At 35.2% G+C, this 20,793-nt stretch overlaps 2 pseudogenes; one reads left to right on the top strand and one right to left on the bottom strand.

Moving 5' to 3' along the window:
- The first annotated feature begins 2,460 nt into the window (after positions 1 to 2,460).
- LOC121218648 (probable polygalacturonase At1g80170) lies at positions 2,461 to 5,943 on the top strand (annotated as a pseudogene).
- A 134-nt stretch (positions 5,944 to 6,077) lies between these two features.
- On the bottom strand, positions 6,078 to 8,976 carry LOC121218649 (disease resistance protein RPS5-like; annotated as a pseudogene).
- Between the last annotated feature and the right edge of the window lie 11,817 nt (positions 8,977 to 20,793).

Here is a 20,793-nt window from a genome sequence, read left to right as displayed (position 1 = left end):
CAAAACTTCAATCTGAACCTTTATTTTTGGGCTAAAGTTAATTCTTTTAACATAGAAAACAACACACTTATATTCAAAATATAGACTCTTTGGGTCCGAACCTTTGTTGAATTTCTTGAATTGTTCATGATAATTCGGTTCAGTTCTTAATTATTTTTATATTTTTATTAAATATTTTAAAAAATAGTTATTCAGATAAATAAAAAAATCAATAGCTCTTATATAGTATTTGTCTGAAAAATAATTTTATATGAAAAGTTTAAATTATATTCATATTTTAAATATAAAATATTTATTTTTACATTATAAAAATTTAAATTATTTAAATAAAAATAAATTAGATTTTATTCAAATAATTACAATATTTTAATTTTAATTTTATTTAATCAGTCCTACTTTGGGCTGCATTTTGAATGGTAGATGAGATGGCCAACTAAAATTATGGGCCCAACCCATTTTCTAAATATGCCTTTACCAATTCAAGGAAAAAGTAAATATACATTTCAGTACTTGGACTTGGTTTTAAGGTTCAAATTGGTACTTAAAGTTTTTTTTTGTCAAATTAAGTACTTGAATTTGGCTTTAACCTTCAATTTGGTACCTAAAATTTATTTTGGTCTAATTAGATACCTAAACTTGGCTTATTGGTTCAAATTGATACTTAAACTTGATTTTCTTCTATCCAAATTAGTACTTAGTTATTTGAGTCAATTAGAACTATGAAGTCAAATTCATGCATCAATTTGAACAAAAAAGTCAAGTTCAGGTATCTAATTGGATAAAAAAGTTTTAGATAATGACATATTTGCCCCTAAACTTTGACCAATCTTTTAATGTGGTACCTCTACTTTCAAAATGTCCATTTTGATACCTTGTTTTTGTGTCATTAATCAATCTGGTACCTCTATATAAGGCATTAATTTCTGACATGTCAGCACACGTGTCCAATTATAAGGTGATTTGTGTATTTTTGTTAGCATATTATTTCATTTTTTTATTTTTACATTTTCTTTATTTCAATTTTGGTTCATTATTCATTTTTGGAATTTTTATTTTTCAGTCCTTTAAAGTTCTTAATAAGCTTGTTGACATGGCAAAATGGGCCACATGTCACCTTTTTATTGGCCAAAATGCCATGTAACAAAGTTAAAAGTGAGAAATTATTTTATGGACCCTTCTCACCACATCATCCATGGTCATTTTTCAATTATTTAATGACATTTCAACAATTCTTTTTCTTGCCATTGATACAGAATTTTGATATTTTTTTATCCAGAACCCTGAATCCCGAACTCAGACTCCTGAATCTCGAATCCCAAACTCAAACTCGAACCCAAAACCTCAAATTTTGAGCCCCAAGCCCTTAACCTTGAACCTCGAATCCTCAAGGGTTCGAGGCTCGAGGTTCAAAGTTTGGGATTTTGGGTTCGAGGTTCAGAGTTCAAGGTAAAAAATTACCAAAATTATGTACCAATCACATGGAAAAAATTGTTGAAATGTCATCAAATAATTGAAAAGGGACCATGAATAATGTGGTGGGAAGTGTTCATAAAATATTTTTTTGTTAAAAGGAGGTACCATATTGATAAATGGAAACAAAGTTCAGGTATCAAAATTAACTTTTTGAAAGTAGAGGTTTCACATTAGAAGATTGGTCAAAGTTTGGAGGAAAATATGCTATTATCCCAAAAAGTTTAAGCCCCAAATTAACTAAATGAAAAAAAAAACCCTTAAGTAATTAAGTTTAAGTGTCTATTTGAATCTTAAAGTCAAATTCAAATACCAAAATGTATATTTACCCAGAAAAACACCTCAAATAATTATTCATCAAAGCTCTTTAAATTAAATCAAATTTAAATTTCAAAAAAAAAATCCATGACTCATTATAAGCTATAGTAGAATTTGACTTGAGGGATTAAATTATGCTATTAGTGAATTTAGTTTTTATATTTTTTAAATTTAAATTTTTTTGATAAAAGATAATTGTTAAATTATTAAGTTATGCTATTTTTAAATTTTAATGTGATAAATACATTAACACATATCGATTATTATTTTCATGTATTACTCACTAAAAAGCTAGTTAATAGATTTTACGGCTATCATTTTTGTTAAGATTAAAATTTCAAAACTCGAAAAGTATAAGAACTTAGAATAATCAATTGAAAGAATACGAACTAAATCTATAACTTTACCTAAAGTATAATACTAATAACTAAATTTAACCAAATGAATTTAACATATACCGTTTACGTAAAGACTAAATTTCAAAATTTGAAAAATATAAGGACTAAAGTTGATCAAATTAAAGTGTAATTCGCATCTTATGCAGAGTACATGGACTAATAGCAGCATTTGACCTTTTTAAAAATAGCTGAAAACGATACCGTTTCAATCACAACCGAAATTCTCGTAACCTGATCTTTGCAGTTCTTACCAGAGACTGTCCACAATAACACAAAGCCTTACCAAAACAGTAATAAAATGAACAAAGCAAACTAAAAACCAAACAAATAAAGGCAATGAAAAGAATCTCTTTTGATTTATAGTGAAGAAACCAAACCATAAACATCCCAAGTTTTGAAGCTTCCTACATTTTTTTCTAAAACCCCACACACCATTTATCAAATCTCTGTTACAGCTCTTCTTTCTTTCTTTCTTTTGCTTTGATGTTTCGTATAACAACATGAAAAATCTGGGTTTAATCGTGTATTGTTCTTCATGTTCAACATGGAACATCATTGTTTTCATTTGCAGTTTTATGTTAATGCATTCAAATGTTGTAGTACATGCAGAAAGCTTTGAATTTGACTCACTTTTACAGCTCCCAAAATCTGGGTCATCGGCAAGAATCCGACCCAGAGCTAAACAGGTTCTCTCTGTCAGTGATTTTGGTGCTAAAGGAGATGGTAACCATAATGACACCAGGGTATCAATTTCATGCCTTTTTCTTTTTCATATTATATATAATTTTCAGTTTTAGAAATGACGAGTATGTGGTTAATTTAGTGTACTTGTGAGTTGAATGGTACCCTTTCTGAGAAATTGAAGAATTTATTGATTGTGGTAAAATAATCAAGGACAGGGTTATCTCATTTTTGTAGTAATTTGGGAATGTTTGAGGAATGAAGGTGGGATTTAATATCCTTCCAAGCATTTTTCTTGTTTAATACTGATTGGTTAGTAATGTAATTGAAATTTATTATTAATATTTTGCAATTTGGGTAGAACTGTATGTATTCATTCTATAGTCTGGTTTATTAAATAAGGATAACTGATATAGGGTAAAAGAACCATGGAGGCCGTTGTACTAGGAGTCAGATTGCATTTTGCTCCCTTTACTCAAAATATAGGTAAACTAGTCCTTGTACATTAGATTAAAGAGTAAATTGGTTCTTTCTATTAAAAATTTCATCTATTTGTATTGTTAAAAACTGGCTTGGTTGTGGAATAATCAGATAGTGACATATGACGTGCCACGTATACCTCATGCTAACATAGATGGACCAATTTTTAATAGTAGAAATGGATGAAATTTTTAACTGATTGATCAGTTTTCTCTTTGATTTAATCTACCGGGACTAATTTGTCTTTCTTTTAGGGGAGGGGGTAAAATGCAATCTGACTCCTAGTATAGAGGCCTCTACGGTACTTTTACCCTGATATAGCAATCACCAAATGTTCTTTTTTTTTGTAAAGTTTACATTTTGATGTTAAATTAACCAACTTGCTAGACATAAAATTGTTTGCTGATATTGTAATATGTCCCTGCTTTTTCAGGCTTTTGAAAATGCCTGGAATGTAGCATGTTCTTTCCCAGGCAGGATAAGGATTGTAATACCAGCTGGATATACTTACCTGGTTCATCCTGTTGAGCTTGGTGGGCATTGCAAGTCAAAGATCACTTTGATGGTAAATTTATAACCAACATTTCTTTATCATATGTCATTCTCTTCCTTATATTAGTACTTAACATTCCTTCCGGTCACCGCTTGGAATTGTCTTTAAATAGATTTCAGGTACCATTGTTGCTCCAAAAAACCCCGATGTCTGGGATGGTTTGAATCCTCGCAAGTGGCTTTACTTTCGTGAGGTTAAACACCTACATGTAGTTGGGGGAGGAACTATCAACGGAATGGGACAACAATGGTGGGCTAGGTCTTGCAAAAGAAAGAAAACAAATGTACTGATTGATGCTCCAAGTTTTTGTATCTATGTTTCTTTTCCGATATTTTTCTCTGAACTATCGTTAAAGTGGCTTTGATTTCCTTTTTGCAGCCATGTCGGCATGCTCCAACCGTATGTCCTAGTTAGTGCCATGTAACTTCTTTCTTACTAGCATGCCTGAGGGAATGTTATGTTCCCCTAATTGTTTTCACAAATGAAATGTAGGCTTTGACTTTCCACAAGTGTAAGGATCTGAAAGTCCATGATCTTATGCTGGTCAACAGTCAACAGATGCATATAGCATTCACTAATTGTCTAAGGGTTTTGGTTATCTAATCTTAAAGTGATAGCACCCTCTACTAGCCCCAATACAGATGGAATTCATATCAGTTCATCCCGTGGTGTTGAAGTCAAGAATAGCGTTGTAAGAACAGGTTGGATCCTTTTCCGTCTTTTCATATTTTATTTCTACAGCTTTTATACATATGAACATTGAAGTTTCTTATTTTGATTTTACACTCAATATTCTTTTAGGAGACGATTGCGTTTCAATAGTTGGCAATACTTCTCGTGTCCAAATCAGAAACTTTGTTTGTGGACCTGGTCATGGTATAAGGTAAGATCATTTTTCAGACTAGTTAAGGTCAGGGTTAGCATGAGTAAGTTGATTAACTTTGATGTGCTTTGATTAGCATTGGAAGCCTGGGAAAATCAAACTCTTGGGCACAGGTTCGTAATGTACTTGTTGATGGAGCTTTCATTTCCAACACCGAGAATGGGGTGCGGATCAAAACATGGCAGGTATCATCAAATTCTCATAAATGTCTTTGTCACGTGTTCATGTGTGTGGAAAATGGGATTACTGACTATGGAATTTACGCTTGATAAATCTGGGTTTTTCTTATATCTTTTCTAGGGAGGTAGCGGTTATGCTTCCGATATGCAGTTCATGAATATATTGATGGAGAATGTAGCGTATCCTATCATTATTGATCAATATTATTGTGATTCAGACCTGCCATGTGCTAACCAGGTATCGGTTCTTTATAATGCTTGAGGCCTGCAAAGAATTTCATAATTTGTAGTCGTGATGGGATTACACACTGTCTTATCGTTCTTGGAGTATGCAGACATTGGCTGTTAAAGTGGACAATATCTCCTATGTGCACATTAGGGGTACATCAGCTGTGGAGGAAGCAATAAGATTTGCTTGCAGTGATAGCCTTACATGTGAAGGGTTATATTTGGAAGATATTCAACTCGTTTCAGAAACTAGAGGCATCACTAAATCTTTTTGTTGGGAAGCTTATGGCTCAAGTTCAGGTCTAGTGCAGCCCGCTCCATGCCTAACATGCAGTGATGGCTTCATTAAGCAGAAAGTTCCTTATGGCCTGCCTATTGGTTCCTTTTGAGTGGATCGTAATACTTCCATCCAACCATGTTGGAGTCAGCAACGGCATAAGCATTGGAGCATTGCTGCAGAGCTTTATTTGCTTGAAATCCAAAAAACACCTTCTGGATGTGCAACAAATTTCTCTCAACAATTGATCTAACAGAAAAACGAACTTACCGGAAACTTGTACTGCCAAAATGTAGGGGAATTATAGGTACCTTATAATACACTTTCCCCTCTTCTGAGTAATGTATGTAAATAGCAGCTTAGCAAAGATTGTAATAATGCTGTGTTCCACATATATATACATATTTGGATTCAAGAATTTGACATTGTTTAGGGAAGTTTTACTTTTAATAAACAAGTGGAGTACTTTTTGATCAGTTTGCAAAGGAAAACTTAGCATAGTTTACTTTCATGAAACTGTTGAAATGATAGCCAAACATAAATAGAAGCAGGAGATAAAAACTTATCAGACAGAAGTGAAGCACTTTGCCATATTTAAAACTTGAAACTAAGAATAAGATCTGAAAAAGGGCAAAAAAGTCTGTCGAGTTGCTTCATTTTCCCATTCTATTTCTGCCCACCAATCCTCATTTCCATCAATAGTGATTCAATTCCCTTTTGCACTGTCAGAATTGAGGGGAAGCTTCTTCAGTTCAGGACAGATGCCTACAAAAATGCATTTCAAACATGGGAAGGGTAGGACATCCCAATATACGCTCTTCAATTTCCATAGACTGCATAAAACAAGTTTTTCAAGCTTTAAAAATGGTATAGGGTATGGAACTCTAACATCAGCCACTTCACCAAACTTTCCTTGGCTCAATATTTCTTCAATTTTAATACACTGAACTAATCGAAGGTACCTTAGATTTGGAACAAGAATCAGCCAAGTCACGTCTGTCAATTTGTGACAATCTTGAAATGAAACGCTAGTCAAGGTGTGAAAGGGTGAAGTGTAACTAGTACCCGGAGAGACCCAAGTGTGCAGCTTTTCCATTTTTATTTCCTCTACATTCTCGCAATTCCGTAAATTTAGTGATTGTAGACACTCCACATTTTCTAAACATAAAACGTTGAACACATTTGACTCTTTAAAACCACTCAACCTTAATTCTTGGGTGCAGCATCGAAACAAATTGAAGCTAAGAAATCTTTCTAGAGCAAACATGCTTGTGAATGGTAGCATACTTAGTATATTCAAATGTTGCAAACTTTTCAATTCCTCTATAAGATTTTCATTACCACCATTCAAAACATTGTCTTCCTCTGGATAATCCTTGTCAAGCTCGTTATTCTGAATATTTGCAGCCTGGAAAAACTAGATATCAGATGCCGTGGGATTCTTCTGAGATAGGGTATGCAACTCAAGTCCAACATTTTCTGTTTTGTCAAGGATTTCAACTCTATTGGCAACTCCCTTATAGCTGTATGAGATAGATCAAGACATTCTAATGAAATCAATTGCGAAATTCCCTTAGGCAGTACTTGTAAAGCACTGTTATTTGACTAGTTGAGAACAGTTAAATGAGGTATAAACTGGAGGAACCCATCATTGATCACTTTCAACTTATTTTTGCTAAGAAGCAAGGAATGAAGGTTAGGGCATTTAGGTGTTTCACTGGTAACTTCAATATTATTTTTCATGACTGACATTCTTTTTGCACATTCCCATATCTTAACATTTGGTTCTTCAAATAATTGAGCCCCTGCTTTTACAAAAAAACTATTCTCTTTTGCTTCAAGCTCACATACTATCCATAAAACCACGACACGGATTACGTCATGCATCTTGACAAAATCTTCTCCATCCCTTTCCAATAAACATGCATTAAGAAGAGAGTTGATAATATAGTCTCCTTACCTTTGAGCTTCACTAATCCTATCAAATTCATTCAACATCTCTTCACAAAACCAATACTCCACTAATCTCTTTTTAGGAATACAATAATCTTCAGGATACAAACAACAATATAAGAGAAAACATTTCATTGTCACATTAGGCAAATTATCATAACTGAATTTTAAAAGTGGAAATACCTCATTTTCCATTTTCGGTAATGTACATCGCTTTACCATCTCAATTGCATATTTCCAATCCCCGGGTGTTGTCTTGCAAGCCATGGCACGACCAATTGTAATTAATGCAAGAGGCAACCCACCACACCTTTCGTCTACTTGTTTAGCTAGTTTCCAAATATCTGGATGGCTATTGAGGGTTTCATCTCCAACCTTGTCTTGGAATCCAAGCCTCTTTTGGCTCCAGGCACTCCACTTTGATTTTCTCCCGAGCTTCCATTTCGCCACATACCTCCAAACATCGAGTGGTGAAAATAAGTTTGGAACCATTGTCTTGGCTTGGTTTTGGTATCCCAACTTAGTTCAAATCCACCCTTTCCCACAAATCATCCAATAATACAACAAATCTCTTGATGCGCAACACCCCATAAATATCTACAGCTTTCTCTTCAACACTTTTATTCTTCCAGGATTCAGCTGAAAATCCAATGTTTCCACCGATCTTATTTTGAATCTTTCCTATATCATAACCATTAGACACCAGCGCCCAAATTACAACATCGAAACCATTCGGTGTAGTGCTGAACTTGTTGTAGATTTTGGTCAAGAGAGTTGTCTTGCCAACGCCCCCCAAACCATAAAGGCCAATGATCCCCACATCTTTGTCCACAATACAGTTCCATACCTTTTCGATTGTGGGTTGTAGAGCAATTGGCCGCTCTTCAGGTCTTACCACCACTGAAGCTGCAGGTTGACTTTCCGCTACCTTGTCAAAAACTCCTTTACTTATCAGATCATTTATTGCTTGAAGCATTTTGGCCACTTTTTTACCAAACTTGTAGGTAGACAAGCAATTCTTGGAAGCAAAGCCGCCGAGACACAAGTTATTCATTTGTTGAGGGCCATTTGCAACCAATTTTTCAGCCTCAGTTATCATAGTTTCAGCTTTTAAAAGCCGTAGCTGAACTCACTCAAGTCGCTTCAATTCAATAGTCGTTGTTTAGCCATATCAACCATCCTTTGCACGTCGTCCCTTTGTGCTCTCAGATCTTGGAGAGCTTCAGTTAAAGTTGGAAGAGTTTGTTTAAGCTTGCATACGTAATTAGCATGCCCGACAATGGAACCCCAGCTACGAATGATGAAATTCTCTAAAGCAACTCCTACTGAGAAGCAATTGTCCATGATTCAGGTAGGTAAATAAAAGATAAAAACGAAGGAATGAAAATGAAGGTTAGATGGATGAAGAGTGGAATTGTTTCTAAATGAATTCTTAGGGACATATTGCCAAAAGATTACAATTAAAGACAGGTACTGTGGAAAAATCAAAGAAGGTCACTTGGTCTTTTTATAATATAAAAAAATGTACTTCAAGTTAGGTTATACTCTTATACTAGAGGTTTACCTGCCAGGTTTGAGCTAGGCTCAATTAAAATTTTAGGCATGTTTAATAAGTTTGGATTTAAATTAACTTGAAAAATAGATTTAAAATTTGCTTAAGCCCAATCCGAATAAAAGTGTCTCTAATATAGTAATAAAATAAATAATTAAATATAAGTTATACAATAACAATAAAATAGTAGTAACATAATCGTGAAATGGTAATAAAACAGTAAAAAAATAATAAGAAAATAGTAAAAAGAAAGCTGCAGTTTTTTTTTTTACATACTCAGGCCAAGTCGAAAAAGCCTTACCTGAGGCTTAACCCATTTTCTAAACGGACCTTATGTTTTTGTTAAGGTCAAATTTTTGAGCCTATATTTTTACCCAAACATTCCTGCTTTTCGGGCGGGCTCACTTGAGTCGGCCCATGAGTAGGTCTATGTTATTCTAGTTTTCTTAATTGATAAAATATAATATGATTCTATATTTAATTGAATGAAACATGTGTATTATTATAAAAATAATATTTTTATTTTTATTTAAGTTATATTATTGTTATTATATTTTTAGTTTTTATAAAAATTATTCATTTATAAAAAATATTATATGTATAATATTAACCATGAAATTTTGTTAGTGTTTTATGTATTAACATATATTAAATAACAATTCTAAAAACTTATTTTAAATTTTATATCCAATGTTGAAGAATTTTCTTTGAATAAGCTTTTTTTTTCTAAATTTTAATTAATATGATTATTTTTAACTATATAATTCTATTTTTTTTAAGGTTACTTAGAAAATTAGATAATTTAAAAATTACAATCCAAATTTATTTAATAAAAATGTATAGAAAAATATTAATTAATTTTTTTATAAAGGAAATTCATCAATTCATTCCAGATGGTCTAAAATGGCAGACAAAAATTGCAAAAAAAAAAAATCGAGCATCTACCAAACTGGAGAAGACAACGACAAAGTCCCTAAAATCACTTGCAAAAGTAAAACTATATGCAAAAGCAAGACTAGCAAACTTGTACAAGATAAGACAAAAACTTTAAAAAATAAAGACTTATTAAACAATGAAAAAATATATAAAATACTTAAGACAACACAAGTTTAAACCAATTTGTGAAATAATTTATTATTTTGAAATACTCTCAAAACAGAAGCAAATTAAGAAGTTGGTGAACAACTACCATTCAAGTATCTCTGACCAACTCACTTTCTAAGAGAAACTATTAGTGGCCGATAGGGGTTCAATGACAACAGACACTGTTATATGTCCATCTTAACTTGTGAAAACAATGAAGATACTCACAAAACATATTAGCAAACTAAAAAGAAAAAAAAGAAAGCATGTAGAGTGAATGAGGAAAACAATAAAAAGAAAGGGTTAGTGAAAGGGAAGGGGGAAAAGACGAGTAGTAGCCAACTCAAAGGCTAGCACCTTCACTGAACAAAATAAGGGAGAAGAAGCAAATGGTTTGAAGAAAAAAAAAAGAACAATTTTTAGGGTTTGTTTTTAGTTACAAATGAGGAAGTTGAGCTTCATTTCAACTAAAAACCAAAACGACTATTGGTTACAAGATCTGCGTTAAATCTCCAGCCCATTTAAACATCAAATCTGTTGTTATGTTCATTGACCTTACCACATGCCTAACTTGAACCTGCCAATCCCTCTTCATCCAACTACAAATCTCCAACCCCACCTTATGAGTTCCCATTTTCCCTATTCCAAGTATTGATTCCACAACACTCTTGCTATCACTCTCAACTAACAACCTACACACCCCTTTGTCCTATGTTATTCTAACCCCATCCAAAACTGCTTGAAGTTCAACGTCTAAAACTGAGCCCACCCTAAGTTGCAACCATAACCAAATACCCAATCCCCTTTCGGATCTCTTACCAAACCCTCAGCCATGGCATTACTAGATTTAACATCAACTCCACCATCTACATTCAATTTAACCTATCCAATCGGAGGTTTTTCCCAACCCATAGAATTTTGTTCCTACAAGATCGCTCTCTTTTTCATTGACAACATAGTCCAAGACCAACTAGTCATGACAATATCATCTGTACTCAGATGTTGGTTAGCAAATATTTCCAAATTCCTACCTTTCCATAACCTCCAAACAACATTAGAAAACATGATTTCCCACCTTACCCCTTAACTAACAAATTATCCTCATTCTTAATGTTAACTAGTAACCAATGTTCAAAATCAAGGGTAAAGAAATCATTAGACAAACCATTAGGAACTAACCTTTTCCAAGCTGCTTGCGTTAATGGACAAGTTCTTAGAGCATGGTCGATATTTTCTAATACATGGCCACACATATAGCAAGATTTATCTTCGGATAATCCCCTTTAGCATCTTTCTTCATTAGTTAATACTCTACCATGGATGCATAACCAAAGCAATTGTCTTATTCGTTGTGGCACCCTCACTTTCCAAATCATTTTCCATTTTGCATCCACCCCCATCCAAGAATTCTGATTGAGAGTTTTATAACCCCTGCTACTATGTAACTACCAAATTTAGCCACCTTCCAATAGCAAATATCTCTTCTTTCACTTTCCAAATGTGGACAAGATTCAACAAGCAAGTTGATAATCTGGTGAGGTAATTCACCAATGAAACACGACCAGTTCCAACCGCCTTCTGGTGTCACCACTGCGTAGACCGTAGTGTCGAAACCATTTTTTTAAAAAAACAAAAATTTTAGGTTGTCGACTTAAAAAAATGAAAATTGGGAGTCGCCACCAATATTTTATTAAGGTGTAATTGGGTCACCTAAAAAACGACTTTGGTCTACGAATTTTAGAAAAACGGGTTCGGGAGTCGGTTACGTATGAGGAAGGGTTAGCACCCTCATTACGCCCAAAAATCGGTACCTAGTTAAATAATTAATGTCTTAATGTCGAAAATTTGAAAAATATAATCCTTAGTAAAAACTTAAAACATTACGTATTAAGACCCTTATCATTTCAGAGAAAGAAAATGCCACACCCAATGCGTTAGGGCACAACAGTCTTATTTCCTCAAAAATGAATTAGGCCAGAATACTCTTGTAATAAAAATTTAAAAGAATATCCATTTGTTCAAGATTTAAGAAATCGCGGCCCAATACGTTAGGGCACAATTCCTCTAAAATCCCAAACTCGGAATATTTCCTTTGTTATTTTTTAGAAAAAAATATTCATTTCGAGAAATCAATGCATCACATCCAATACGTTAGGACACAACGTGTTGAATCCCCAATAATGAGTTCTTATCTTTTTGATTAAAGAGAAATGCTCGATTGTTAGATTTAAAGAAGAAAATCGAAACCCAATACGTTAGGACTCAAATTCCTTGAAAATCTTAAATACGAGCATTATCTCAATTTTGAAAATTTTCTATTTCTAAATTTGAATAAAAGATGATGTAACGTTATATTGTATGTATGAATGTCATAATAACAAATACAACAATGGCATATAAATAATATAAAATAAATAAACTAAAAAATAATAATAATCTCTGACATGCAAAATATCAAATGAATAAAAAATATATATGTAAACACAATTAAATAGCGAATGAACAAAGCAAGCAAAATAAATAAAGAAAATGAGGTATATAGTATATACATAGAAATTATGAAGATTAAAGATATACATATGATTTACATATAAAACTTTGGATTATAAAAATTATATAACAATATATATGGTGCAAAGAAAGATATAAACATACATATATATATATATATAAACATGTGTTAAAAAAATGTATTTGAGCATTTTTTAAAAAATAAAATAAATATACACATTCATACATATAAATGTAAAAAACATTCGTTACAAAAAAAATATAAATATATTCACATGTACATATATACGAATATAAAATAAAAATAATAATTACATTATATTTAAAAAATGGATATGCATATATATATAAAAACAAATATGCACATAAAAATAAATATACATGTATTTAAAAAATAATTATATATGAAAATTATTAAATTAAAAATAATAATTACATTATTAATTAATTAATTTTTTTAAAAAATAAATAAATAAAAAAACTAAATTGAAATGAAGATGAAAGAACTAGGGCAAATCTGCAAATAAATAAAGCCCAAAGGACTATATTGAACGCGCGCTTAATCACGGAGGGACTGGGGGGACAATTTTCTCTTCTCTTCTAAACGGTGCGTTCTATAGGGACCAAATTGAAATTGAAAATAAATTAAAGTGTGAATTTTAAAAATAGAATAAACTTAATTGAAAAGATATTAAAAGGCGGAGGGGCTAAAAGCGCAATTTGCCCCTCCGCTTAAAAACACGCGGATCCTAGGTCGGGTCGGGTCAGAATCGGGTCGACCCATGCCCCAAAACGACGTCGTTTTGAAGGGCTATTTAAGCCACTAACTTCTGAAAAAAAATCATTTTAAGCCTCTCTAAAAAAAACACAAAACCTTTGAAGAGCTCTCCCCCTTCCCCATCGTCCGGCCAAAGTCAGGGCACCGGCCAATCGCCGGCCACCGCGCCGGGCGCCAATCTCCGGCACCGGCACCGCCGTCTGTGGTGGCTGGAGAAGGGAAAAAATTTCCTTTTTTGGCCCTTCCAACCTTTCTAGGCCCAAATCTGGGCTCAACCCCTTCAAAAACGACAAAAAACACCCCAAAAGCCTTTGGAACCTCTCGACTTCCCCTTCGTCTATCCTCGGAGACGAGCCTCGGCCGTCCAAACGGCATTTTAGAAGTGAGCGAAGATAAGTGTTTTTATCCTTTATTTATTCTGTTTAATAAAAAAATAAAAAATGGAAAATATAACATGAATCGAAACTAAGAAAAATATATCAACCTTCGTTTCCGATTAAATCTCTGTTTGTATTCTTTGTATCCGGTTGTTTGTGAAAATATTTGTGTCTTTTATTGATTTCTGAATCGATCCCTTATTACAGTGTTACAATGGTTATTTTATAGCCGAATGAAAAAACAAAAAAGAAATCAAGAAACAAATCCATTTTGATTACAAATCTTTGATTTTCTTTCTATCTTTGCTGTTTATTTCTTTCCTTGTTGTGCAGGTGAAGATTGCACGGAGATTCGGCTCTTGACTGCTTGGTGGCTGCGGCGCGAGGCTCCCACAGAAACCCTAGGGTTTCTGAAATTGCTTTGGGCCTGGGTCCAATTTTGGGCCTCTGCTTATTTCAGTTTGGCCCTTGTGGCTCGTTTGTAATTTTGGGCCTTTTATCCAGGCCAAAATCGGGTATTACAGCTGCCCCTCTTTGCTCGTTGTCGTGTAACAGGAACAGAGCAAAGACTTTTAAAAATGCCTGATTTTGTCCGGTCGTGCTGGATCTTGGTATTCCTTCCTACTGCATCTTCAGAGGTACAGGAACTAGTGCTTCAATCTACTTCACTACAACTTCAGAGAGATAAGACTTCTGGCTTCAGCTTGATCTGTTATCCTGCTCTACTACAACTTCAGGGAGATAAGATTCGCTATCTTCAATCTGCCTCACTGCAACTTCAAGAGGATAAGACTTGCTTATTTAGTCTACTCCACTGCAACTTCCGGGAGATAAAACTAGATGGGATCTGCTCTCTGCAACTTCAGAGAGATAAGATCTAAGGTTTTAATCCGTTCCACTGTAACTTTAGGGAGATAAGATTATTGGCTTTAATCTGCTCCACTGCAACTTCAGGGAGATAAGACTTGCCATCTTCAATCTGCCCCACTGCAACTTCAAAAGGATAAGACTTGCTTACTTAGTCTGCTCCACTGCAACCTCAGGGAGATAAGACTAGATGCGATCTACTTTCTGCAACTTCAAAAAGATAAGATCTGAGATTTTAATCCGCTCCACTGCAACTTCAGGGAGATAGGATTGTCGGCTTTAATCTGCTCCACTGCAACTTCAGGAAGATAAGACTTGCCATCTTCAATCTGCCCCACTACAACTTCAGGAGGATAAGACTAAATGGGATCTGCTCTCTGCAACTTCAGAGAGATAAGATCCAAGGTTGTGATCCGCTCCACTGCAACTTCAGGGAGATAGGATTATCGGCTTTAATCTGCTCCACTGGGACTTCAAGGAGATAAGATTTGTCATCTTCAATTTGCCCCACTGCAACTTCAGGAGGATAAAACTAAATGGGATCTGCTCTCTGCAACTTCAGAGAGATAAGATCCAAGGTTGTGATCCGCTCCACTGCAACTTCAGGGAGATAGGATTATCGGCTTTTAATCTGCTCTACTGCGACTTCAGAGAGATAAGATTTGCCATCTTCGATCTGCTCCGCTATCGATGCAGGAAGACAAGATCTGCTATTTTCACTGATCTGTTCTCTGGGGAACATGACCTGTATAATGAACCTAATTATGCCTAATGATTAGGATGGCATGATCAAAATGCATCAAATGCTCCTAACTAGACATGTGTGAATGGTGTTTGCATGAATGCAAAATTTTTTTTTCCGAGAATGATCCCGCTTAGGTTGTCATTACTCGAAGTTTATTAAGGCTTTGTGACTGACGTGCTACAACGTCTTCTTGCTTGACTGGCTTTTCTGAAGAAACATTTAGCCAGGCTGCCCCCACTGTGAACTTTAAAGTTCAAACCACTGGGACGCCAAAATTCGTAACATTTTCTTTCACTGTAACCCAAGGGTAGAAATATATGGCTTTTCCTCAATTCTCTCCTATCACAGTTCAATGATATAATATCTAAATCTCTCTGGTCTCTTACGCCATTCCCAGGGTATCATACCAAAGGCTCATGCACAAATGAAGCCTTTCTTCCTCGAGAAAACCTTTTCCTATTGTCTGGTGATCATTATTTGCTTAGTTATCCACACAACATCCTGTCATTTTGTTCAATGTTTTTGACAACAAAATCAAAAGAGAAAGTCCTAATTTAGACTTTTTCAGATTTTCAACCCTTAAACATGGTGTGTTCTAAATAATAGTCCTGTTTCAGATTCCTGTATTATCTAGAAACTTCCAGAGTAACATGCAAAACTTCCATTGTGAAAGTTTTATTAGTCTAATAATCATTATTCCAACGCAACATGCTTGCAAAAAGGTCATAACAATGAATAAGAATAAAGTTGGTTCTGAGCATAGTTCGAAAGGAATAAATTATCAAAAATAATTAAGAAGGATAACAAAGAAATCACTTGGGAATATGTATCTTAAAAATGAATGAAGTATTCAATATAAATAGTATGAAAATTGGGTGCCCCAGATATCGCAGCTTGAATTTCTCTGTACAAACTTTCTGAAGACCCTTTTGAGTTTGACATGTGTTTAAGAGATCTACAGTACTCTGTCGATGCCTCAAGATGTTGCCTACTCTTTTATGTTGGTTCGAGTATAACTAGATCACCACATGCCCCCATTTGGTCAAAATTTGAACTGCTCTGATCACCTCTTGCCCCATTCTAAATCAATATTTGAGCCGCCCTTTTCGGGTTTTCAACTCAAATCCCCTTTGGTCTCAAGGCGCCCTTTGCGGGTTTTCACCTTGGCCTTTCCATTTTTTTTCTTCTTTTCTTTTTATCTTTTCTTTTTTTTTTGAAATAATTTTGATTGAATCTGAACTCATAGGATTAGGCATGTCCTTGTTATCCCTTCTGATCAAAATTGACACTTTTCCAGATAAGGCCTTCAACATAAGGCCCTTCCTATCTTGGATAAAATTCTTTTTGTATGGGAAAGATCCCCTTCAATACCAGGTCCCTCTCAAGGAGTTCTCTAGGGCGGACCTTTTTTTTGTGAGCTCGCATTATTTTCTTTTGGTGCATTTGACCATGATGGATAACTTTGAACATTCCTCTTCAATTAGATCTAAAAACTTAGAGTGAAAGAATCTTGTCTTCAATAGGCAAAACCACGATAGGCCCAAGAGAAAGTCATTGCCCCAGCAGAGTAGTTTTTTTTGCCATCTTTTCTTTGGGCAATATGACATTAATCGTGAACAGATTGCAAACTTTTGATATTGTGCTGTTGTTCAAAATTAGTACATTGTCAGATATGATCCTTTTGGCGTTCCATATGATTCTTCAAGAATTGACATACGAAGCAGCTTCCACACATTTAGTAAAGTAATTGACGATCACAAAGATGAATTGATGACCGTCAGACTCTTTTGGCGAGATCGACCAAATGACCTCCATGTCCCACATAAGGAGAAGTCATGTATCCTGATAATTCTTTGTAGGGTGAGATCTATTTTCCAACTTGTTCTACCATCCTTAACAGGTCCAGAAATAGGCTACGATCTATGACATCTTCTAAGTTATGAGATCCCTCTAAACACATGTCTCACTTAGAAGGAGATTCTGAGTCAGTAGCAGCGTCACTCATGTCATTGATATCTGAGGACCCATAGTAATTGCAAAAGAATATACAAAAGAATGTGTGAATTTACGAATGATTATTTATACAATATAATTATGAACAAAAGAATGATGTGGAAGAAAATCTAAAAGAATGAAAGAATAATTACTCGCAAAGAATGAAAAAATATTGGCTCAAATACAAAGATGTATTTTATTAGAATAATGATGTTCAGACATGAGCCTATTTCACAAAGGAATTCCTATCGATTTTAGGCTAAAAGCAACAAGAATGATCTGAACATTTCTCTAAACAAGTTCTAAAGACTACAGAGATTTCTTCCGCAATCCAATTACTTAGAACACTCCCAAATTTTATAAGGACAGACATCTAACAAGGTCCCTAATTGTGTCTCCGTATGTGAATACTTCTCAAAACCTCTTCATATATTGAATTCATACCATTATCAATCATGATTGGGTAGCGAATTTCCTGTATTAGATGAGTCATCTAACTTGACGATACCCATGTTGATGAATTTTTCAACTAGCCTTTTGAAGGCAATGCAATTCTCTATTGAGTGCCCCGTAATTCCTGCATGATAATTGCATTGTGCACCTGTGTCGTACCATTTGGGATACGGGGGCTGTGGAGGTTTCACATGTAAAGGAGCAACAACATACGCATTGAATAAGCTTTGATACAGCTCATTGTACGACATTGGAATTGGCGTGAACTGGAGGTTTTCAGTACCTGGCTTCTCATATGATTCTTGCTTTAAAGGACCCTGATGGTTGGTGGTTTCTGTCTTTAGCCGGCCCACAGTGATTGGTCTTGAGTGGCTCTTATTATATCTGCCTTCATTTTTCCCCTTATTCCCTTTCTTCCTTGATGCTTTTATAGTATCTGAGTGCTCTACCTTCACCTGTTTTATTTCTGATGAATTGTCTAGAACAACAGGATTGGATTTTGAGTCTATCAGGCCATATACTGGTGTCAATGTACCAGTCAGATATTGTCGGGATCTGATAGTAAAGAGTGCATCTTGTGGACATGCGTCTGGTTGGGCCTTGACACTTATCAAGGTAAAATCTGGGGAATATATAGGGTCCTTATTATCATCCCCAAGGTGAGCCGCTGGGATTTTCCCTTTACCCAATAACTGGGTTAGCTGGCTCATATTTATTTGGAATTCTAGCATCTGATTCCTCATTTCTTGTTGAAATTCAGTCAATTGCTCTTGCATCTGTATTTGCATTTGCTCTATTCTCTCCAATCTTTGGTCCATGCCTCCTGACTTTGCTCGGGTACTATAACGGTGTTCGGTTGATTGGTTGGTTTCCAGATTAACTGAGGAGTGACTTAAATTAATTAGAATCTTTTAGTGTTTTTAACTGCATATGAAGTAATGCAATGCATGAATGCAAAAAGACGTCAATCTTGATTCAATTCCATATAAGAAAACCTTACTAGAAAGCAAATTTCTTTACATAAAGCGAATTACAAATAAGACTTTGCCCTACTACCCAGAACTCTAATCTTCCTAAGTAACAAAGCTAATTCTTGCCCCCGATCCGATTCTAATTCACACCTCATACTCAGCATGTCAGCTTGTACTGCTAAAGACTGTACGTAATCAGCTACTTCTCGAATCTGAACCACAGCTTCCTCCATAAGATGATCTCTACTCCTAACTTGACTCTGAAAGTGGTGTAGCTGTCCATTATTACGACTTTCGTTTACTTTCAAGTGCTTGATCTGAATCTCACAATTTTACAGCACCGTTTCTAGCTCTTCGATTCTTTTCTTCATTTCGTCAATCTTGCTCAAGCTTGCTTTCAACTCTATCGTAGAGTTTCGACTTCGATACTAACGAAGAGATCTTTCCAATACGATCACCCTATCCTTTAACTCGCCCTTTTCCTTTTAGCTTTCTGACAAACTCTTTTCTAAAGCTTCGTTTCGCCTTTGCATCTCTTGAAATTTCTGTTCCCATCTATCGGCCTTGTCCTTTTCTTCTTGGATTTCTGCTCGCCACTGTTCTGATGTCTTTCCCAGCCCAGCAGTTCGTATTGACAAACACAACTTTTTATAATCCGTCTTTAGACTGCCCAGTTCCTCATCAGCCTTGTTTTTCTTTTCACTTAACCTCTCATTCTCAAGCTTCTGAACGTCTATGTCCAATCTCAAGTTTGTCTTTTCCGCCTCCATTTACTCTATCCTTTTCTCCAAATCCGCGTTCTTCCTCTCAAAATCTTGTCTTACAATTTCCAATTCCGAAGGGATGACTCGCAAATGCTCTTCTATTGATTGGCCGTCCTCATGATTTAACTTAGGTGTGTTATCATTAATCCTCCTAGCCCACCATCCATAATACTCAGGAGTTGTCATCGGCCCCACAGCTAACCTCTTCATTCGGCGAGTCTGTTTCCACGCATTGGACATTTCTTGAATCTTCTTTCTATAACCATCATTTTTGTATGAAAATTCAGAATCAGCTATCCATTGGGTCGCAGGTATAAACTGCCTTGACCTATATTGCCTTAACACCAATAATTGGGCATATCCAACAGCTCCCCAAATACCCAATAAAGGTACCCAATCGAAATTACCACACCTATATAGGATCTCATCTGGAAGCAACCAAGGAGCTCTCCACTCAGCATCTTCCTCTTGAAGATTTTGAAGAATTGCCATCCATTTTTCCTCCGAAATGTCATCCCTCCTCGGCATAGCAGCTATCTCTTTTAGTGGTGAATAATTTTCAAAAAAGACCCGATACGAAACTTTATCCACCTTCCAAAAGTGACTGTGAAACCATACGAGTAGAAGCTGCGCACATCCGATAAATATACCCTCACTCGTCTTTCGGCATACACTCAATGACCTAAAGGTTTCTGCCAAAATTACCGGAATCGGTGTAACCTTCTTCTCAAGCCGATCAAATAAATCAGTGACTGCTTCGTCCACATGCCCCAAAGCTTTAGGGAAGATAACCAAGCCGTATATACTTAAAGAGAAGATATCTAACCTCTTTCTTACGTCTGGGTAGGTGAGAATTGCATCCTTCAAGCTCCTCCAAGGAATGCACTTGCTGTTCCCCTTTTGCTTAACTTGTGCAGCGACCCATTGCTCACTCATCCCTGTTATTCCTATCAGCTTCTTTGAAAAGGTTGACACATTCACCGCTCTCAAGTAGACCCTATCCACTTGAAACTTTGAACATCGGAGTAAAGCCACATACTCCTCTATCGTAGGTACCAAATCGACATTCCCAAACGTGAAGCAACTGTAAACAGGATTCCAAAACTGGGCGAGGGCTCGAAACAAATGTTTGTCTACCTTCACATCAAGCAAATAAGGCAAGTCCCCATAATTGTCGTAAAATAACTGCCCATCCTCATTATTCCACTGATCCTAAATTTCTTTCAACTCCTGCAAATTGTTTTGAGCCACACTGATGTGAGTAAAATCCCATAATT

Source organism: Gossypium hirsutum, chromosome D06, assembly GCF_007990345.1.
Source record: "Gossypium hirsutum isolate 1008001.06 chromosome D06, Gossypium_hirsutum_v2.1, whole genome shotgun sequence".
Classification (NCBI taxonomy): Eukaryota; Viridiplantae; Streptophyta; class Magnoliopsida; order Malvales; family Malvaceae; genus Gossypium; species Gossypium hirsutum.
Note: the sequence above shows the minus strand (reverse complement) of the source record. Positions and strands in the feature narration are given on the sequence as shown.